Here is a 22,716-nt window from a genome sequence, read left to right as displayed (position 1 = left end):
AGTAAAACCTGTGCTGAAAACTTACCATCTTAGTGCTTCCTCCAGAAAAAGAAAAATAGATTAGGCATTACTAAGAGAATTTTTAAAAAAGCATAAATGATATTTCTAGCCTGTATTAAAATTCCTATTGTCCCAAAATGCTTGTTTCACAGTCAATTAATTTAAAAATATATTATTCAGGAAAACATTAATAAAAAAGAAATCTATTCACTGAGAAAAAATGTAAATGGCCATTGCAAATACAAAATGCTTGATGTGCAACTGAAAATCTTTTGTCATATTTATCCTAGCCTTTATGTCTATATCTGAAATTTGTCAGAATTTATCCTAAAGCAAATGACCTCTCTTACATTTACCGAAGGAATACAAGTCCTCTCCTGCTTACAATTGTTAATTGAGCCTGTCTGCTACAGCATCTCTTTCCTCTCCAAATACGCCAGGATACTTGTTTTACATATTTACTGCCAAGCACTTGAACAGTCCTCTATTTTATTATAATACTGGGGGTCCCCCCCCCCCCCGGAAGATTTTTTTTTCTGTACTGCAAGTAGTTAAAGCTGCAATCCACAGTGATATAAAGCGTCTAAAATGCCTAGTACAAGAAGAGGTTTTTCTTCCGCCCTTCCTGTACTCAAAGTCCATATTCTGACTGGTACAGCCAATTTTCATATTATTTTTACATAAATGCTAGACAAGCATGTCTGTGTTGCTAACCTGGATCATGAAGATGAGAGTGCACAGAATGTACGTGTGCATATGTGCATGTGCATAAACATTTTAGTGGGTGGTCCACCATTTCAGTTCTATTTTACTAGTAAAGTATTTATATACTAACATGTGACTACTTCTCAGTAGAAAAATATATATCTAGGATTTCAGATTACATCAAATCATAAAGCATCTTGTCTCTCAAATCATAAATGCCTTAGCAGAATAAAACAAAACACTATTTAGGTGTTTCCTTCAAATGTATTGTTCCAGCAAAAACAGATTTAATTAGACAAATAGCATTTTAAAGGCTACTGCTTTATAACATGGTACTCTTGAAAATGATGGGGGGTTGCAAGTGAAAACACCAGTCTCATTTAGCTCTGTGGTAAAAAAAAAAAAAAATTACACACACTCACACATGCTAAACATTTTTTTTTCTTTTTTTTTTTTATTATGGATTGAGACAATGGGGAAATCTTATGTCTTCACAACAGTTCCAAGGCCATACTAATCAGGTGTAATTTTTAATGAACACTGACTGTTTGGTGCTCATTCAAGGTATTTCATTAGGAGGTTATTCATTTAAAATAAATGTTTCAACCATATCAAGCTGTAACCTTTCTTGAAATGTAAATGAATGGTTTAAATGAGAAGATTAATAAAGAAGGGATGTTCCAATTCCAAGCATGGCATGCTATGTATTTTTAAATTTGTCTATGCCAGATGCTGTCAGTCAGAACAAAAAACTGTCCAAGCAGACAATCTGTGCGTCTGAATGTTGATCATGTTGGAAAGTAAAGGGGGAGGGGGGAGAGAGTGTGTCAAGGATTCATGGTCCTTCATCTTTGCAGTAGAGCAAACACGTCTCTCAGTATAACGACAGACAGCTGCTTCCACTTTCTAATGTGCCCTAACTTAGATCACTGAAAGAATTGTCAGCACTCAGAGAAACACACAAAGATAACACAGCCAGCTGCCATGAAGGGGGAAACAGCACAGCTCAGAAGAAATGGGATTTGTTCCATTTGCATGATGCTGGCTCCCTTGGGCCCCTTTCTTTCAAATCCAAAGCACAAAAGACAACACTTAACATATTTGCTTAAAGATGACAACCTCATGTTGATTTCATTTGGATGTAACAGTGTCAGGATTACAGATATAAGAATATATTATATCTGTAACAGAGACTGACAAATGTATCCATCAGTGAAACTGTCTGATTCATCTGCTTATACAGCCATTTTACCATCCCAAGGGTGCCATCTAAGTAGTAACTTTAGAAGACTGAAGGTCTAATTTTATTACACCACATTTCAACCTACTAAACAATATTATTTCTAAAATAGATCATTTTTATTGGAAGTCTCCCTGATGAAAAATCCAGTAGACACCGGAGAATTTATGAACTGTATGGGTCCTTTGAACTCAATATACTGCCCATTTTAAGCAACTTTCTTTATACACGATCAAAACCTAAGCTCAAATAACTGAAACTGAGTTAAAAACATGGATGATAATGGTACCTATTTTAATATTACATCATAGTCTGTCGCTATTTGAATATCTGCTGTTTGACAGTTCGTCACTATTTATAGTGCTTCTTGTTACAGTTCTGCATCAATAAAAGAGTTTCTTCAATAGAAACTCTGTGAATAATTATTGTTCTTCAATACACTTTGACCAGCTACGCAATCTAATTTTTGGTTGAGGTTTTTTTCATTGGGCACTCCAAAAGTCACATGAAAGTGACTGAAAGCTGAACACGCTACTCATCGCATTGCGCTGCAGCTGCAGAAACAGAAAACCAAAGGGTGCACGTTTGCAAGATCGCCTGTCTGCACAGTTTTATGGACTGGCCTCTTTTTTAATCAGATGAAACAATTAGGCCGTGGTTAGACTCTCTCCAGTTTCAAATGCATTACACCGAACTGTCTGATGGCAAAAGTATCCCCACCACCACCAAGTGACTCTGCATAATGCTCCCTACGCGAACTGCTTTGTCTGGAGGAACTCGGAACTGCTTGTTGCTATCTGCTGCCACCAAGAACTGCACTGTAATTCACTAGATTGAAGTTGTTTTGTAAAATGGAGTTAACTGCTGTACGTGGAATTTCAGCACAGCAGATGGTTACCAATCATTATTTTCAATTTGTTTAGTTTCAAGCAATGGGACTGGTTGGGAGGAGCAGTGAGGAGGACAGGAATGGGGAGAGGAGCGAGGTTAGGGACACTGGCTTGCAATGCAAGTACTGCTAGATGGCATAGCATTAAAAGGAGGAAAAAAGTCTCTGCTCCGAACTGCAGCAAGGCTAAGGAAAAAAAAAAAGTATAAAATCAGATTTTATACACATATATAGATAAAAAAATTAAGAATACAGCATTTAAAAGGGGGCACTTACTGATCAATCATTCTCTGTTCAAGAGTTACCTTACATTTTAAATATTGGAAACAGACTTTAAAGTTTCCAAAGGTAAACTGTCTCTATTCACATTTGGCATCATTCAAGTTTAAATCACTCTCTACTATAAGTGGTTCAGTTGTTGAACTGGGAATGGAAAAGGAACCATCTATGGACAAGTGCACATGAACAGAAATTAAGCTGTAAATATCTGGGCTGGGCCATTATTGTAGTGCAGAAACATCTGGGGCTGAACCCCAGGCTGGGCCCCACTCCTTCTGTGTTCAGGTAATTGTTTAGATGATTTATAACTTACCGTTTCTATTAAAAATGGTTTAAAGAGAAATTTGGAGCCTGAATTTAAAATGAAGATGGCTTTGCTCTTGCTTTCATTTGATCAGGAAGGAAAAAAAAAATCCTTTGCCATTTTTCTCCCCTCTCCTACTTTTAAGAGATATAATGTTCCGCCACAAGGACAAAATTCACACTTTTCTAAATTCAGACCAAAGACACGACACATGCCCTTCCAGCGACAAAAATCAGAGACCATCCATTCAGCTTACATTTGAGTTGCTCGGTGCTTTAATACTTCCCATCGAAATTAATTTTGAATTATTTTCCCCACATAACTACTTTTTAAAAAAAAAAAATCCTATAAACTGTATCAATACATTCACAGCATATTCACTTGTCCCTGCTATTTTGATCCATCTGAGAGTCAGTTAGCTCTGCCTGCCATCACGATGCCACGGGTGATGTGGGCAGAGGCCCTCCAGTGGGCACCCCACCAGCACCCAGGAGGGACCACAGGCACCGTGTCCCTCACGAGGATGTTTCTGGCTCTAGGACTTGCTTCCCCCCACTCACTTGAACACAGCCTGATTTTTCTGGCTTTCAGGACAAGCTGTAAAAGCCACCCATTTGGCTGGGTGGAAGAGAAAGGCCCAGAATATTGGGGTTTGGAGGACAACAATAAGGGATATGCTTGGATGATACCAATCCTCTACTGGCAGTTAGGAAAAAAAGATTACTCTCTCCCAGGCAGACCAGCAGGGACAGTCTCTGACTGTAAACAACTGTGTCATCAAAAAACTTGGTTATTTAAGACTGGCCAGACATCCTAACTATATTTCCGACCCTTTTCCATGACAGCTAAAGCTTATTCTAACCCTGAAGAGATTAGGTTTGTGAAGTGGTTAACCATGCCACCCTCCAGCTGTTACACATCCTTTTTTATTGAGATTTCTGTATGTTGGGCAGTTCACTGCACAGCTCCAACATGCAACACCGAACGAAGGAACAAGTTTGCAACCTGGTTGTATGCCAAGGTTGAAGTGACACACTAGTGACTGTCTCAGCCCCTTGGGAAAAAGCGGATTAGATGAATCACAAAACAATGTCACCATTATTTCTCCAGAAAGTTAACTACTATCCATTGGCCACAGGTGATCAAGACATAAAAAATATGACCTAGCACTTTCATAGATTGTGCTCTGTCTTGGAAATTTTTTTTTCTCCTGTGTCTCCATAAACTGTAATTGTCCTTAGACCAACAAAAACTCTTTGACATTTTGAGGCAATGGAAAACTTTGCACATGGGGTTGCAGCAACCTAGGAACATACTAAATAAATCTTCCAAACTGTTCATGGGTTATTGTCAAACTCCCTCAACAAAATTTGGTCCAGTATCACCTGTAAAGCAGAAACCATACACTTCATATACCAAACAGCTTTTAGATTTTTTTTTTTTAATTACTTTTAAAGAAAAGGTTGGAAAGCTAAATGGGAATTGAGCATAGATCTCCTGATTATAGGCCAGGTGACCTACAAAATAAACAAAACCAATCCCCTTAACTTTCGCTGGATTCTTTCTCAGTTTTTCCTTATGTTGTACAGAACATAGAAACTCAACAATGCAGTTAAGCTTCATGGCTCAACAATAAATGTGTAGTTAAAACGCTGTATTCATGCAATTAAAAAGCAAAGTTTGCCCAGAGTAACAGGCCTATCTGTTCAACTACACAGAGGACTTAATGAAGTCATCAGCAGGAGATACTTTTACTCCTTCTAAAGTGTATGTGCTCCAACCACATTTCGATTCCAATTGGCAAAATAGTATTTAAAAATGCTCAAGCAGAAAGTGCCCAAGTTAAACCAGTACACTTTTAGGAAAGGTTGTATACTTGGTTAATGACACTGTGCAACAAAATTTTCTTAGATATATATTTCTCCCTAAACATACTCACATTCTTACACCAAAACTAAACTATGGACTGGAACATGTCTTAATTTATGGTACCAAATCCTAGAATACTTGCTCTTTTGTTCTACTTCAGTAGATCTAAGGAAAATTTGAAGCAGACTATCAGATTCATTTGAATTATTGGAAATCCTCTGATTTCTAATGGTGATATACTGGAGTAGAGAACCATGGTCAAACATTTGAACTGGAGAACAAGTATGACTTCACATAAATATCAGTGTTCGTAACAATAGTCCATAGGAGAGCAAAAAACTAATATGGCATTTCACGAGAGAAAAGGGTTGAGCAATTGAACCTGGGCGACTGGAGTAGGGTTGACTTGGTTTAATCCCACCTGAATTATTTATTATCTAGATTTTAGTACATAATAATTTTTAGTACCTAATTTTGCAAGTCTCAAATACTGTGCACTGGCCTCTGTAGTCTTTACTACAGTAAAGAGCAGTGTATACCTAAAGAAAGATTTCTACCAGGTGAAGGAGTAACTGTAAGTGAGCCACATGATTATACCATAGTGGATTTGAGTCTTTCATAAAGATCACCACTAAAGAAAAAAAAAAAGGCAAATAGCGTAACAAATACAAAAGCCTTCCCCCAGATTAAAAAAAGAAAAAGAAAAGGAAAGCAAACCACTTATTGTAGGAAAACTCCAGGAACAACAAGGAATACACTCAGAGATTTTATTATGCAACACAAATGGGATTCTCTCTGTAGATGCCAGCGTTAAAACTTGCTGCAGACGGTTGTGCGGGTGAGGGTCTGGCAGAGGAGGTTATTGGCGTGCCCTCTAGAGGCTGGATGTCTGGCCAAGGAACTTTTCAGCAGCTACTAAAATACAGAGGAAGCTACCAGAACTAGATCTGTAAGCAGTGCTTAGTCTTTTTATTTTTTTAAGCATATTTTATGTACTCCAAGACACTGTAAGTATTAATACAGCAAACAAAACCTCTAAAGGATTCCTGTCAAGTATAAATACATGCATAAACACAACATATAATTGAAAAAGTCTTCGCTTAATGAGCTCATGGGTGCTTTGGCACAGTGCATAAAATATAGATTTGAAATTTTAAGATGATATATCAATTCCCACAGTTGGACTTTGGAATCAAAATAAAAAAAATAAAAAAAATAAAATCTATTCAGCATCAGTTCAGATTCAGGTTACTCTTACTCTTACATGGAGCCACACCCTACAAATAACAACAATAAATTTGTCACCCACCTGTGTAATCATAAAGCATGGATCTTTTTAAAGGCAAAAACATCTCAGGGTAAAACCAGGGTCAAATTTTGCATTGGCAGTAGGTAAAAAGCTCTAATATACCTAGTCAATCATACGCTAGTTGAAATACAGCCCACATAGCACTTAATAGCTCAGCCCAACAAGCATATCGCCAAGTGGAACTTGGTGCACAAATGCAAATGAATATTTTTTTTTTCTTAAGCCATACATGATTTTTATCCTTATTATCTTACTACTGACAGCAAGTAAGTCTTATTACAGCTAACTAGGAAACAAACTTGCTTGCCTGAAATCAAGCATTGAACTACCCATGACACTGTAGAAACTGTACACTAGTAAATTATATTACAACATAAAAGAAATCCCTCCTGAAATTAGTTATCCTATAAGAAATGTAGGTATACAAGATTTCACTTTCAGTGCCTTTTTACCACATAATGAACATATTAATAACTGTTCAGTCACAGTCTTTTTCTTAAAATATTTACAAAATACCCCAATTTGATACGGCTTGGTATATATAGTAAAAGGAAACACCACAAGGAAAATAGTTATTTTCACCTCTAAAAGGATAGTTAAATGATAAATTAACATCATTAATGAAAACCTCATTATTGCAACTACACAATACTATCGTGCCTATTCATACTTAATTTTCTTGTAGAAATTACATTATACAACACAGCATATAATCGGTTCTGATGGGGGGTAGGAGAGAACCAGTCGTTAACTATGACTAAAATGACCAGTTTTCCAGTGCAGTTGTCTTCTAATTAAATCTAAGTGTGGAGCACAGTCATTGAGATATGCTATAACGATTTGCTTGGAAGTATTTTTCCCCTTTGTTTTTTCCCCTCTGCTTATCAGAATACCTTACACCTTTCAAAACTAGAGCCAGGGGGGAAAAACCAAAGCAACCCGCTTCTGGCAGATGCCATGCCAAGGCATGTATTACTCACCATCCTTCCGCCCACTTTCAGGAATGCAGCTCATCTATTTCTTAGCTCTTCCCACTAACAGGTACTAACTCAAAAGCTCAGAACTGCACCTCAACTGCGATTTCAAAAAGACAAGCTTCTTGATGACAAACTAGACTGCCATTTTATTAGCAGCAAAATAAATACAGTTGTAGTACTCAATGCTGCATCAAGCTACAGTGATTCCCATATTTACTGTTAGCTGCTGGGATTACACCCAAACCCAGTTCTGCTCCAGAACAGCTTCCAGCTGAGCATCCGATGATGACAGTACTGTACCCATGAGCAGATATCCAGAGAGCCTGGCACCCCAGGAGCATATTAAGTGGGCACAAGTTTCTCCTCAGTTTATGGTTAGTATTTTCTATAAGATCAGACTTAGAGAAGAAATAACTTATTATATCAGAGTCTCTTATCTTTACAATGAAAGACTGCAGGTCACCTGGTAGAGGACACAACAGATATTAAAGTGATTATAGCCTTGATCTTAGTCAGAAGATAGAATTACACGTGTGTTGGTAGAGATGTCAGTAAGACCATGCAGAATGGCACTTTTCTGTCTTTTAGAAGCGTAGTATTTCTACATTTACTATATTTCAAATACAAAAGAGTTTCACAGTGGCAGGGTAAGACCGAGAGGCTGGGAACAGGGCGGGGGGGGCTGGGGAACGTGGGTAGGCAGAGAGAGGGGGGCACAGAACGGCTTTGAAAAGCCAGGAAGGAGAGCTTCTATTTCTCTGCAATGGGTTTGTATCAGCCAGGCTTAAATAATGGTATTGCAAATTGAGGCCCAGGGGAATTTGGAGCATACAAGCGAGCTTTTGTTCGCCAAACCCCAAAAAGGTATGTGGGAGATTTGGGGGTTTGTTTCCATTTAAATAGCATATGTATTTCTAAACCATAAGTTAAAACTATTTTGCTCTGTTTATTGTATGGCCTTGCTGATCCAGTACCTGTTAGGAAAAATATTTTTCCTAGCCAATATAGTGACAACTCTTTAAAGTAGCAATTATTTGTTACTGTACTTAGCACTTTCATTTACCTCCCTTCAGAACTTTTGAACAAGGAAGAAAGCAACAAATCTAATGTAATAAGCCTCTCAGAGGGGGAAAAAAAAAGACGGGAGGGGGGGAAGCAACAGAGAGAAAGAGCGCCACTAGAAGTCATTTGAAGGGATGCAAGCTTTCCAGTGTAAACACAGAAGCTAATTAGTATGTTGTGATTTAAAAACATATTCTGTTATCAGAAAGCAAAATAGAAATCTGTACTAAAAAAAATAATCTTCTTCTGAAGTCTTTAAAGCAGGTGGTCAAAAAATGTAGGCACATACAAACATACGCCTCTACTCCCCCCTCCCCACACACATGCACAGATACAAAATTGGGTTAGCCCTCTGTAAATAGGCTTAGCTCCTGTAAATATATCTCAGGATTTTAGGTGTACTTTTTCACACTCTAAGATTTCTATACAAAACCAGTTTAATCTAACTCTCTCTGATTATTATTAGAAACTCATTATTTGAGGACATCTATCTTTACAGTAGCTGTGCACCATTAAGGAGCACAATGCCCGTAATTGTTTAAAAAAGCCATGGGGGGGAGGGGGAAGGGAGAAGGGGATCAGGAGGAGGGAGAAGGTAACTAAGGGAGATTTTGCAATTAGAACAGCATCATCTACTCTGCATTTTGCTCCTTGGAACATTTACACAGTAACAAACTGAGTTTAAAGTTTCCTCCATCCAAAATCACAAGTAAGTCATTCGTTATACCTTTGTGTAACACAGGTATTTTTGTCCTGATGAATTTAAAATGTGTTCTTACAACCACCAGTAAAAAAAATCAAAAGCCCTATTTACTCTATCATACAGCATTAATACCTCAAGAGGGAGATTGTAGCATTAAAGTACAAATAAAGCTAATGCCTACCATTTTCTGGGGAAATTCCTTGTAACACCCATCACCTGGCTTCTAAGATTTGTTGCCCACCTGCATATCCAAAGTCAATGCAAATTGCAGGGACTTGGTGCCTCTGGTAACTGAGCACCCAAAAGTGGAAACCTGAATTGCACTTGCTGAGATGCAATACTATTCATGATGTTATCTCAGCCACTCTGAGCCTTCAAGCTCAAACTGCAGCTGTTGTAGCAGCTCTGAAACAGAAAGGAACAGTAACTTTAGCTAAAAACGACTTGCCTATCGTGAATGAAAGCAACGACTTCTACTATCTCTAAACAGCTGACATCTTGGGGTGAGGAGGGCAGGGAAGACTGTGTTTGCTAATTACTTAATAACAAAACTTCTTTCCTTAATCAGCGGTGAAAATTATTACTCTAAATGAATACTAGTGTCAGTTTGTCTGTTACTCTGTACCATATGGATAATCTGCTCAGTGATGGAAGAAATATCACATTATCACTCTTTTAACATTTCTAACTAGTGAAAACTTTAAAAGTGTCATTCGTTTAGGCGCTGGTTATTCAGTCTCTATAAGCACATGACAAGATGTATTTTACCTACATCTAACTTAAAAAAAAAAAAAAATCTTAAAACAAAGGCTTCTCAAACTTACTTAACTATGTGTCTCAACAAAGACGTTCTCTGCATATTAAGGCATGCCTTTGATATGACTGTCGCATTGACAAATGCTAGGGGCCAAATAACGAGAAGTGCTTCATGCCCCGTCGTTACAGAGGATTTACTGACTTTCAGCTTCAGCTCTCTACCAACACTAATATTAATCTGAATAATAGATTAAATTTCTCAATAGGACTACCATGGTATCAGCTAAATTAATGTTACCGCTAAAGTTTTTAAACTGGAAGCAGAAAAATACACCAGTGTTATAGCATAAATAACGCCTACACAGGACAGGAGTATGAAATGAAATGAATGGAAGTCAAAGAATAAAGTGAAAACCAATGATTAAAAAAGGTTCATTGCTGCATGAACAGTTACCAAAATATATTTATTTCAGCTTTTATCGAAGGCAAAGAGTAAGAAATAAAGAATTATCAGAAATTCTATATAGACATGAAAAATTACTATCTTTAAAAGAGTATCTGCCTATTTATAGTATGTTCAATACAGCACCAGTATAGATATGTAGTTAATATAAAGCTGCAGATCAAACACTAGTAAACACAAAACCACTTACTTTTGTAAATTAAGTGTACATTCAGCTGAAGAGTTAGCAAATTTACAGTCTCCTTCCATATTAAAAATAACTGAATCTTGCTAGTTTAAACCCAGCAATTTTCTGACTGAATGGGGATATCCAGTTCACAAATTATCACAGGTGACTTTAAGCCCATATTACTTTCATAAAAACCAATACACACTATTTTAAATATTTGAATTTCTCTATTTTAATCACGCAGATGACCTATCAATTAAGCTTAAAGATCTTCAGCAAACTTCATATGTATTTTAAATAAAACAATTTTATAGAGTGCAAGAAAGGATTCATAAAAACACACTGTCGAAACTGAGTTTGCATACAGCAACATTGCACTATTCTTTCAGAGCTGCAAGAGGAAACAGAACTGTATTCATATACCAAGAGACTATTTCTACAATACTGTATATAGCGATGTGGTCCACAAATGCGAACAACAAGGGACTGAAAATAGGATCAATTCTTTTCCTTCTCAGAAACAATCTTGTAGGCATCTGAGTTCCCAAAGACATAAAAGAATAGTTACTTTTCTGAGATCTTTTGATATCGCTCTTCATGGTGGAGCTATCCACGAGTGATGGGAAAGATCTCTTTTGAAAGTAAATGGTGCACCTTCGAGTGTGTTCAGATACATCTTTGCTGTTCCTTTCTATGTTTCTCAAGTTTTACTTGAAAAGGATGCTTGATTTTTTAAAATTTGGTTTAGGTATCACAATGGGATACCTTATATCAGTCAGTGCTTGCAAACCTTATTCTTCCAGCATAGAATCTAGCTGTTTCTTTCTCTGTGTCAACACAGGAGGCTGAAGTAATCAGATAGGTCTAAAGAAGACAGAGGACGTTAACCTGCACTTTCTCAGAATCTGTGATGAGTAAGTTCATACTTTCAACATGACCACACTGAGCCGTAAGATATATAAATAGCTACTTTTCATCTAAAAGCACAGCTATCACAGAAGTTTGTATAGCAGGGCTATCAGTTCATAATATTTTAAATGTCAATATTGATACTATTATCAGGGATTAATAATTTCTGCATATAAATTTATCATTCCCATCCACCCTCTGCTGTCATTCAGTAATACAAAGTAATTGTTGGCTTTTCCCCTCACCATGTCTCCAGAAGAAATGTACACACGGCAACATCTGTTGTACTGTCTAGGAATATCTTTGCAGCAGTACAGTTCTCATAGTTTTATTAAGTGATAATTCAAGCTCACTGTATAAACACTTTTTTATTAATGACTTGCTTGTATGCTAGAATGGAGGAGACAGAAGGGGAAAAACCTCTCAGAGGAAAATAGGGATGTTATTTCCAACATATTAAAAGGCAAACAGCATGTTCTAAATCAGGCAAAAAAACCCTTTGAATGAGAGCGTGAAGACACATTCCTGCCACAAACTCCTGTAATCTACCAGGTCCAGCCCCTTCTCCCATCTCTTCTCAATATTCATTTTCAAATTCCATTCAGATTAGCAGGAGTTATGCAAACATGCATTAATGCGTCCCTTAAGTATTTTATCACACTGAAGACAAGAAACAAAAAGTTTAATTATGACCCATACCAGAGAATCCTTCATTCAGACCCTGCTTAATTAGATGCGAGACAGCTATCTTAGATCATGAAGTTTGACCACAGTATGCTCTTACTGCTAGGGTATTAATGCAAATAAGATACAGATTACTGAAACCAATTTATCATCACCAATCTATAACCAGCTTGATACATGCACACATTCAAAAATATCACACAAAAGAAATTGTGGCATACATCTTCATGCATTGAGCAATTCATATACAGAAAATGAACCATATGCTTTAACAAAGAGTACATGACACATTAAAAGTAGAATACGAAAGGGTTAAAAACAGATAACAAAAACTCCAAGCAATACATGATTTCAAGGAACCTGGAGCAAAAATGGACTTGCATCACCAAAGTTTGCTATCGCATCAAAATAATCTCAGCATTTTTCTCCACATTACTTTCAGGATATTTGAAATTTAACTAACAACATACTAGCAGTAGCTGCACTATACTTTAAAAGAACTGAGGAAATCGTTTCTCGGTAACAGTTAAATAATATGACTAGTAATTGCTATTTCAGTGTTTCATGGCACATCAGACTACACACTTAATAGACTATTATTTAAAAAAAAAATCAGCCAGTGACATGACAGTCATCTGTAGTTGCATTACTTTTAATTATAGCTGAGACAGATGAAACTTTTTTCCATATGCAGAAAAACAGTTTAAAGAACAAAGTTTTATTCCATTATTTAAATTTAATAACGCATGGCTGTTCTTTCTATTGTACAAATACAATAGCCATTGTAGTGAGGAGTGTTGCTTATATGATTAAACAGATAGTTCAGTATTATGATATGTTTTACAGGCACCATTACTAGCACTACAGGAACAGACATACAATATTGTTATTACCATACTGTGTGTGCCAATACCTCGTAGCAATATAACTCAGCAAAAGGGAAGCACAGACTCCGCATTTTCATCACTGCAGAAGTCTCCGTATGCTCTTAATCAGTGGTGCTTTATGCAGATTACACTTTCTAGTATTCTTCGCATTCTCAAACTGACCTGTCAAAGCCCGATCTCCCCCCCAGTTTCTCAAGACTCGGTAACGAAGATTGACCAACTATTTCTCTTTCCATTTTACCCTCACTTGTCACACAGTGAGACCAACATCAACAGGTATTTAGAAGCAATAGTAGTAAAGTCCACTTGTATTTAGTATGTTGCTGCAAATACAAATTATCTTCTAAGGAACATAATACACATACACGCATTCTCTTTAATATGCTGATCAGGGGGTGGCAGGTACAATTATTAAAGGACTGAAAGCCTTAGATTTCTTTTGACCTCCATTACAGTCTAGGAGACTCTGCTCCTTGAAGGATAAGATTGTTATTTGTCAAACCTATGGTAACATATTGCAAGTGGATTTTCTCTGTTCTTCTGTATTAGCTATCATCCTTTAAAGGAATATAGTTTCACTAAGGGAGATGTATATGTTGTTTTGAGATTCAGAGATTTTTCTTTTTTCTTCTTTTTTTTTTTAAGAAAAAAGAAAAATTGAATGATCTTAAGGAATTTTCTTTATGCTTGCATTTCTCACACACTCTATAAAAATATCATTGACATAGGGTGAAAAGGTCGCATGCCTCACAGAAATGGAGCCAAGTACTCCAGTAAGGTTTTTCACCTAGAGAATATCCCTGTAACTAATTCTATGTATTGGAAATTTTTTATTATTATTTTAGCAACAAAAAAAATCTCCAGGCCTTTTCCCAGCCTAGAGTTCCCTGAAGTGATCTTTCCCATAAGGAAGATAAGTTTTCACTTAGAGGATAGCATCTCTAGCAGCAAGAGTTTAATACTCTGCAACAATATCAGGGATACGCAATCCTGAATTTACAGCTCTTCAAATTACTTTCATAGCTATACTGTTCATTTTGGATCAGATGCTTATCTAAAATTCCATATATTTTGGTAGCCATAAGATCTGATTTAAAACAGCTTCCAATAAGCTAAAGAACGGTCCTAAAAAAAGAAAAAGAAAAAGCAACAACAAAAAAAAAAAAGCCACAGTGGGCCCGATTCTGGTAGCTGTAAATTACTGTAGCTCTTTAAAGCTAAACTATTTTACACCAGCTAAGGATTGGGCCCACTACACACAATTCCACTTCAAAGTTGATTTTTTTCCACTTGCACAGTGCTTTGCTTCTCATCTGCTCTGTTAATAACACATGAGAATTTCTTATTAGTTTATCCCAAATTCTTTTTATAGTTATTTTTATGCCTTTTCTTATCAATGACTCAGGAGGAAAAAAAAAGCGCGGATTGATCAATTAATCAAGCTTTATTGACATACAATATTCCTCAATACTTCAGAAATGTCTGCAGAACAATTTCCTCCAATCATAAGATCAATTAATCAATGTAAAACCCCAGTAATTAAATTTATCAACTCGGTATCAATACATCTGGCACTTTATTAAAGTATTATGTGAAGTTTGTTCACTTAAGGGATATATTGATTGAGGGCAAAGAGCCAAATATTAGTATTATTAGATCTGGGAATGCTAGATCAAAACTCAGTCTGTTATAAACAACACACAAATGTTTCATATACACAGATCTCATGCTGATTCTGTACCATTAAACCCACTCCTAACAAGCAGATAAGCCTATTAATCGATGATTAAGACTACAGGAAGATCAGTCATTATATTCAATACTTCTTGTATGCATTCATTGAAAAAACATATTGACAGGAACCGTACACAATCATTTTCCTCTAGGAATTATATTTTAAAAAAGGAGGAGACCATCTAAACAAAAGCAGATTTCAAACCTTGTTCATGCAGCATAAAATAGCCTTAATTAATTAATTAAATTTTGAAACTAAACCTTTGCAAGTCTGAAAGAGATTATCACATATGTCTCCATCGTATATAGTAGTTATTAATTGAAAGGTGAACAATAAAGCCTAAAGATGACCCATCTGATAAGAGCCCTATTAAAAACCAAAACAAGGAAACAAAAACACCATCCAAGTGTTTTACAGTTTAATTTTTAAAGGGCTAGTATACAAACTATTCTGAAATATATTTTTAGTTGCTATCCCTTATTACATATGCGTAAGCAAGTAGGGCACAAAAGTTCATGAAGTGACATTTCATCAGTTATAAGAAAAAGAGTAGTAGGGTTTTTATATGAAGAAAAAAAACCCAGAAGAATTTTTGGCTCTGTTTAAACAAAAAAAGTCTTAAAGAACAGCTAATGACATAAGACTGTCATTTTTTCCCCCATGAACTGTATGATGAAGATATCAATAACAATACAATCTTCGTATTTCTAAAATACTGCTAGAAAAAGAGAAGGAAGTGTCCCTGTGCTGTCACAGATGTTGCAATAAATAAAAACAAATTGATCGAGTACTGAAGGTATCTTATTATGAAGGGGGGGAAATAACAACAAAAACCCCAAACCCACCAGATTCATGTAGGAGTCACATCCTGTTACAAACATCAAACAATGAGCCTTTATTACCATGCTATGATTCCTTCATTTCAAACATGATTAATTAGCAAGTATAACACTCACCAAAACTCCCACCACGCTGCTGTTTGCTGCCTATTTGCAAATGGGTCCTAGCAAGTATCCATAAGCAGTATTAGTCTCATTTATGACACTGAAGAAAAGAAGTCAAAGCATCCTGCTTTAAGGAAGATTTTGCTCATACCTTAGCCAAAAAGAAAAGAAAAGAAAACAAAAACCCAACAACAAACAAACACCAAAACCCTGCTTCGTCGAAGGGATTCCTTGCTAATCCAAACACAAACTTCATGCAAAATGAAAAACTTTTGTAAAAAGTTGCTAAACAATTCGAATGATTGAAAATAAGTAGAGATAAAAGATCAGTTTAGACTTTATTTTGGTCTTTTTTTTTTTACTTGAAAACTCAACTTTATATTCAATTTGAAATACACTGCTTCTGTTGAGAATGAAAGTGTGGTTCACATGTCAAAAATGGAAACCAAAAGAGGATGAGAGGGGGAAGACATACTTAACAGGACTCTTAACATGTTTTAAGCTGTGCAAACAGATATCTTCAAATGTACCTTACTTGCAATAAACATTACTTTGGCAGTAAAAGAAACTTTGCTTCACGGGGAGGAGAGGTAGAAACTGAGATTACAAATACAGAAGAAGAAACAAGACTGAGATGAGAGAAAAAAAAAACCTGAAATTGCCTTCTCAAGCTGAACTCTATAAATACCATCACAAAAACAACGGGAAAAGGTTGAATTTGGAAGCAACAGATGTATTCCTAAGCAAGAAAATGTCCCCGACGAAATAATGCACAGGCATATAGAGAGGATCTTTAAAAGTATGAAAAGAGATGCCTGTGTGGCAAAGCTAAAGTTTCAACATGAAAATAAAAATTAGGCAGAAGATCCGATACCTCCTTGGTTTACCAGCTCTGTATCACAGATACTTGATGATTTTGTCACGCCCAGAGCAGAGTCAATTTTAAGTGCAAATCGGTCCTACTCTCTCCAGCTTTTTCAATTTTATAAATTTGGGATCAAAAACATCAAAGCAGCTTCCACTTCGGACCTAACTTTTAGAGGATCAATGTGACAAGCCACTACTTGATAGATGTTTCTCTTGATAAACGACTTGTTCAAAAGAGACATTGTAGCTTTCATTTCCTGACCACAACACACTTTTAATTTGCAACAGCAGAGCTGCTCGAGTGTGACTAGTTCCCACTTTCCAGCCTTTCAGGACTGTGGCACTGTCAGGCCACATACATGGGCAAAACAAAAACTCAGAAAGAGATGCATCTGCAACAAGAATTGTAGCGAAACTTTTCCTCAAGCAGGAACCTGATTACGTTTGATTTCTCCTAACAGTAGGCTTTTAAACCCCCCTCCCAATCACCTCCAACCCCTAACATTTTAGGGAAGGGGGGGAAGAGAGGAGAAATCGTATTTGGAAATATATACTTAAGTGCCACAGAACATATATAGCTGCCTAATAGTATTGTGTTTATTATACATATATATATTACTGCTACTATAATTATTATTATTATCTGGGAATCACATTTAACAGTCCAAACCGTCCACACCATCCAATTTCAGCTCTCAGCATACTGTCCGATTCCCGATTTAAAATTTATAAATGTAATATCCTCCTCATCACAAGCAGCAGTCCAATCTGCTCTGAATATATATTACAGCTTTAACATCACAGAGGGAAATCTCCCATCTGGCAATCACATTCGCTCCAACAGCTCTAGGAAAAAAAAAAAAAAGAAAAAAAAAAATGTTCCGCTCTCGCTCGCTTGCTCTCCTCCTTAAAACATTTCTCAGGGCAAATTATGTGCATCTAAAATAAACAGTCGCCTTATTGATCGCTTCAAAGTCAACAAGTTCTAAATGCAAAATGGAATCGGATCATTCCCATCATATAGCACCCGGGATATGTTTAGCAATATAGTCACCTACAGCACCAAAATAGGAGTGTACATTGTGCAACTGCTCTCTCAATTTCTTTCTTGCATTCAGATATGTTATTACGAGAGATCATCAGCCACACACGCCAGACCTCCCCCTTATCCCAAACACACACACGCACACACACACACGCACGCTCGCTCGCTCTCCTAGGGTCTCTCTCCATCCTTATTTGTTGCTACCACACGCAATTAAAAGTGAACGTACCCCCTTTTTGGTTGCACAAAACAGACTAATAGTCGCTTCTGTTGTGAGTTCCTTAGCCTTAATTGCACACCCAGAGGTGCATCTACTGCACCACAAGGAGATCTGTTGAAATTCCCCATGCTCCATTTTATCTGACTTTTTTGGAGGAGGGGGTGGCGTGGGGGGCTGGAGAGTGACCGTTAAAATGAAGCCAGTTTCAGCACCTGATTATTTCATTCTGTTACACACTGAGAACAGAGCAGTGGGAACCAGACACTTGTAAACTGAGCATAAAATAACCACTTATTAAACAGTATTAAATATTCGGCCACAACAGTAATTTTGTTTGTTTACATGCAAAACATTCCCCCACCCCACATCAGTTAAAACCTCTAGCAGATGATTACGCTGAAAGTAAGAGAGGGAAAAGCAGCTGGAGTTCAAATAAATACTCAAAAATTATTAGTTTGCAAAAGGAAAAGATGCATTTTAGGCACGTATGTATGAGTACGTAGATGTATAGGTGTATATATTCATTGCTACACATTTTCCCCATCTCCAGTCACCGACTTTTACTAATTTACATACCACTGGAGTTCAGTGGTGTATATAGTGCACTGCTAGTAACATGCAACTTTAGGTTTTACAACTGAGATCAATACAATGGACAAAACTAATGCTATAATCGAAGCAGAAATGATAAACAAATGATAGCAAGAGAAAAAAATGCTTATATATACACAAGTGAAAATATACTATTAAACATTTGGTATTAATTACAAAATATTTGCATGCAGAGTCCTCGGTGCGTTATCATGCTATTTAAATTTGTCTTTGCTATTTAGATGCAAAGGAAGTAGATCCCAAAACGGACATACCATAAACACTGGTGCTACTGATCATTTCTTGCTGGCAGCACAAAAAGCTGAATTGGATTTTTCACAAGCAGGAATTCCAAAGGTTGCTTTTCATTAAAGCCACTTTTCCTCTCAGCTATCAAATGTCACTGCCTTGAAACGTGGGCCCTTTCGTCAGGTATTCATTTAACCTACATGCATATAATTAAGTGGGAAAGCAACATCAACAAAAAGGGGATCTCAGATCACAAGAGAAGAAAGAAAGGGGAAAAAAAAGCACATGACCAGGAATGCAAGTCCATGTCAATTTCACTCACTCCCATTGAAACTAACAAGAGCTCCAGGGAGGATAGTAATAGGATCAGTGGATTGTATATACCATTAAATTATACATCTTTCTCTCCCTTCCGAGCCAACAATACGCCCACCACGCTGTACCCCCTCCAAGATGATGTGCTTACATTTTACTGCAACAGCTCCTCTGACATATTCGTGCCCCCCCGGCCAAGACACAGCAAATTAAACCTAACTTTTGTTTTGCGAGATTCTTATTTGCACTTATTTGCTCAGAACTTAGTTGCCTCAAAGTCCAGCCCCGCGTTACCTGCAGTTTATTATTTTCAACGCAACTTAAAAATAAATCCAATTAGGAGGAGGAGGAGGTGGGGAGGGCGCTTGCAATCGCGAACTCTTAATCTGCCTACTATTGTTGGCAATGATCAAGGAGGAAAAACCATGCACTGCGATTGTATATCTGTACTTTCCAGGATACGATTAGGAAAGCAGACCGGAGTGTTTAGTATCAGAAAACGACTGCGAATTAGGCAAAATATTTAGGGCACGAGCGGGCGATTGAAAAAATACGCGGCTGTCTCGGAAAGCTTTAAGATTAAATAAATTTAAAACGATGGTAGGAAGACTAGGGGGGGGAAAAAAAAAAAGATCCTCTTACCTGGAGATTTGGTACAAGAACCCGATAGGTTAGAGTAGCATCGATCCGATGTGTTTGCTGATGAATGGGGGCTCGGGTTAAGTGAAGGTGCCTATGATTTGAAATCATTCCAAGTTTTTGAAGGGAAGACTGACTGCAGCCTCTGCCATGTTGGAATTTCAAACCCAAAACAGCTGCTTTGCAAGGAGCCAGCATGCCAGCAGCTGGACGCCTGCGCAGAGCGCCGCCGAGCCAAATTCAAATCACTTTCACGCGAAGAGCCAAAGATCAGTTTTCAAAGGGGGAGCGGCGCGGGGGGCGGGGGCGCTCCGCCGCCTTGCGCGCCGGGGCTGCCGCTTCCCGCGGGGGGCGGCGGGGCGCCCGCGCCGCGGTCCCGTTCCCGCTCCCCGGGGCGGCGGGACGGGGGCAGCGGGCTCCCCCCGCGGTGGCGGCGGGGCTCCCCCCCGGGCGCGGCGGCGCTCTGCGGCGCGGGCCGGGGCCTAGCGGCGGCCCGCGGCCGCGGGGCAGGCGGGCAGTGAGCCGGCGGCGGAGGTCCCTCGGCCGCGGCCGCCCCCGCTCCGCCGCGGCCGCCCCGGGCCTCCCCGCCTGGGGCCGGGGGGCGTCCCGGCTCGGCCAGCGGCCGCCTGTGCGCCTGCCCTCGCCGGCCGGCTTCTGCGCCGCGTCCCCGGGCGGCCGGTGTCGGGGCTCGCTGGCCGCCACCGCCTCCCGCCTGAGGAAAATGGCCGGGGTGGAAGTGCCCCGCGCGCCGGCGGGCTCGTCCCGGCCCGGGCGGCGGCCAGCGCCGCGCAGACGTGCCCCGTCCCCGCGCTGCTCTCGGGGGGCCCCAGCAGCTGCCCGCCGGAGCCCGGCTGCTAGCAGCCGCGGCGAGGCATTCCCGGTAGCCGGCAATGGCTGAGGGACCCCGGCAGCCACACCTCCCTCTGCCCGCACTTCCCCAGCCCCGGCTCGGCGGGGGATGGCAGGGAGCCAGCTACCCCGGCCCACAGCTGCCGGGGACTCCCCTTGCATAAGAGGGATTCCCCGGGGGGCTGTTAGACGGGCTTTACAGCCTCTTTATGCTGGCAGGGAAGGCATAAAGTGGCCACACAGCACAAATTGGGCCCTCCCTCTCATACACCGGTTATGCTGTCTCGTAAGCGGGTCCTTCTCCGTCTGTGTCCCGCGTGGCCGGCCCGCCGTGGTGCCCGGGGCACATGGGCACCCTGCTCCCTCCACGCCACGTCTCCCCGCCCACCTCCCTGTTACCGCAGCTGTGGAAAGGGGAGTGAGGGCTTCCCACGAGACAGATCTACATTCCTGGTTTTACACCTGATGGAACTATCAGAGCACTTTTACCTTCTCTTCTAACAGGGAAGAGGCCATGCTGTCCGGATGCTGTTCCTGGCCTCTGGCTTAGGGTCCTCCAGGAGTGATTTCACTTCCTCTCTTCCTGGTCTTGCTGAGGAGTTAAGAATGGCTTGGGAGGGTTGTTTGTCCTGGATGTGGAAAGGACCGATTAAATTTTCTTAGTAAAAAAGGAAGATGCAGTGGGAGTATGGACTCTGGAGGAGGCAGAGGAGACCAGCCCCAGAGGATTAGCATCTGGAGGAGCGGGAATGGGCTGGTTTCCTGGCTGTTTCCCTTTTCAGTAATATAGTAGGCCTAAATAAAACTCAGAAGTAGTTGCCAGCAGAAGCTGCTGTGAGCTGTCAGCCAGTCCATATCCTACTGGGTAATGGAAGAGGAAAAGAAAGAACCGGAAGGCCTGTCTGATTGATGTGGTCCATGAAGTGATTCAGTCAACCCGAAATGATTTTCACCAGCTGAAGACTCTTTTGGGAGGCCTGAGCCCCCCAGGTGACAAAGCTGTGCCTAGAGATTGGAAATAAAAGGACAGAGCAAAACGGCTAGACAAACTTCTGCTTATTAAGGTTATGGAAGGTGTTCCTAGCTCGCTTGGACAGCTAGGGATAACGCTAGCACTGCTACATGAGGAGAGCACTGCTAGTGAAATAACAAGGTGTCCTGAAGCAAGGAGCTGCATAGATAGAGCAGATACAGCTTATACTAGCAAAACAGCTTTTGCTCCCCATTATATCCCAACTAAAACAAAACATGCGTGAAAACACAGTTTAACTGGATATTGGGATAGAGAGCGCTATTTTTAGAACTCACAACATAGCTATAGCAACAGAAGTCTATAGAAATCGCTTTTAGACAGCCGCCCAGAGCAGCCAGCAGATGAGAAAGCCCACCACCACATCTGCTGTGGCCCAGTCTGCGGCGTGCTCTTCTGACACCTTCTCCCTGCCCTCAGCATCGGGTGGCTACAAGCAATGGGCCCATAGCCTGAGTCAGCCCATTACCTGTGCAGATAGCCACCCATCGTCCCTTCTGCAAGAGCTCGTGGGTATTAAGTGGCAGCTTTGGCATGAATGCAAGCAGACAACTGTTCCAAATGCAGGTAACACGCACATTGGTAGCCTCTGGTGTTCACTAATTTGACCAAACTATACATATTACACTCAGTAGTCTCTGATGCTGAAATCTGCAACACAGCATATTGCCTCTGCCAGCGTTGCCAGCACCAAGCACCAAAAATAAGAAGTCATGGTCCCAAGGTCATGAAGTTGGTTTAAAAATCATATAGTTAAACATAAAAATGATTCTTTCTGTCTTTGCTATTTTATACATCTGGATTCCTTTTCCCATTTTTTTTTTGCAAAACCACGGCACTATGCACTTTTTCTCTCAAGTGAAAGATGAGTTTCTTGCAGAACTACAGAGCTCCATGACTTGTAGTTGTAGGAAAACAATGGCAACTATCATAAGGCATTATTAGATGAGCACCAGTGCTTTTGAAATTTTCTGATCAGTGAAGAATATATTTATCAATCTTAGTATTGCATTAACCTCAGTATTTT

At 39.4% G+C, this 22,716-nt stretch overlaps 1 protein-coding gene across 1 annotated transcript in view; it reads right to left on the bottom strand.

The window, feature by feature from the left end:
- Positions 1-18,902, bottom strand: part of FIGN (fidgetin, microtubule severing factor) — a 96,502-nt gene extending 77,600 nt beyond the window's left edge. The window contains exon 1 of the mRNA XM_076340766.1: positions 18,883-18,902. The gene's annotated coding sequence lies outside the window, so the exon portion shown is untranslated. The remainder of the gene's footprint in view (positions 1-18,882) is intronic.
- Positions 18,903-22,716: the final 3,814 nt, after the last annotated feature.

This window comes from Aptenodytes patagonicus, chromosome 6, assembly GCF_965638725.1.
Source record: "Aptenodytes patagonicus chromosome 6, bAptPat1.pri.cur, whole genome shotgun sequence".
Taxonomy (NCBI): domain Eukaryota; kingdom Metazoa; phylum Chordata; class Aves; order Sphenisciformes; family Spheniscidae; genus Aptenodytes; species Aptenodytes patagonicus.
This window is presented reverse-complemented; position numbering and strand designations above follow the sequence as displayed.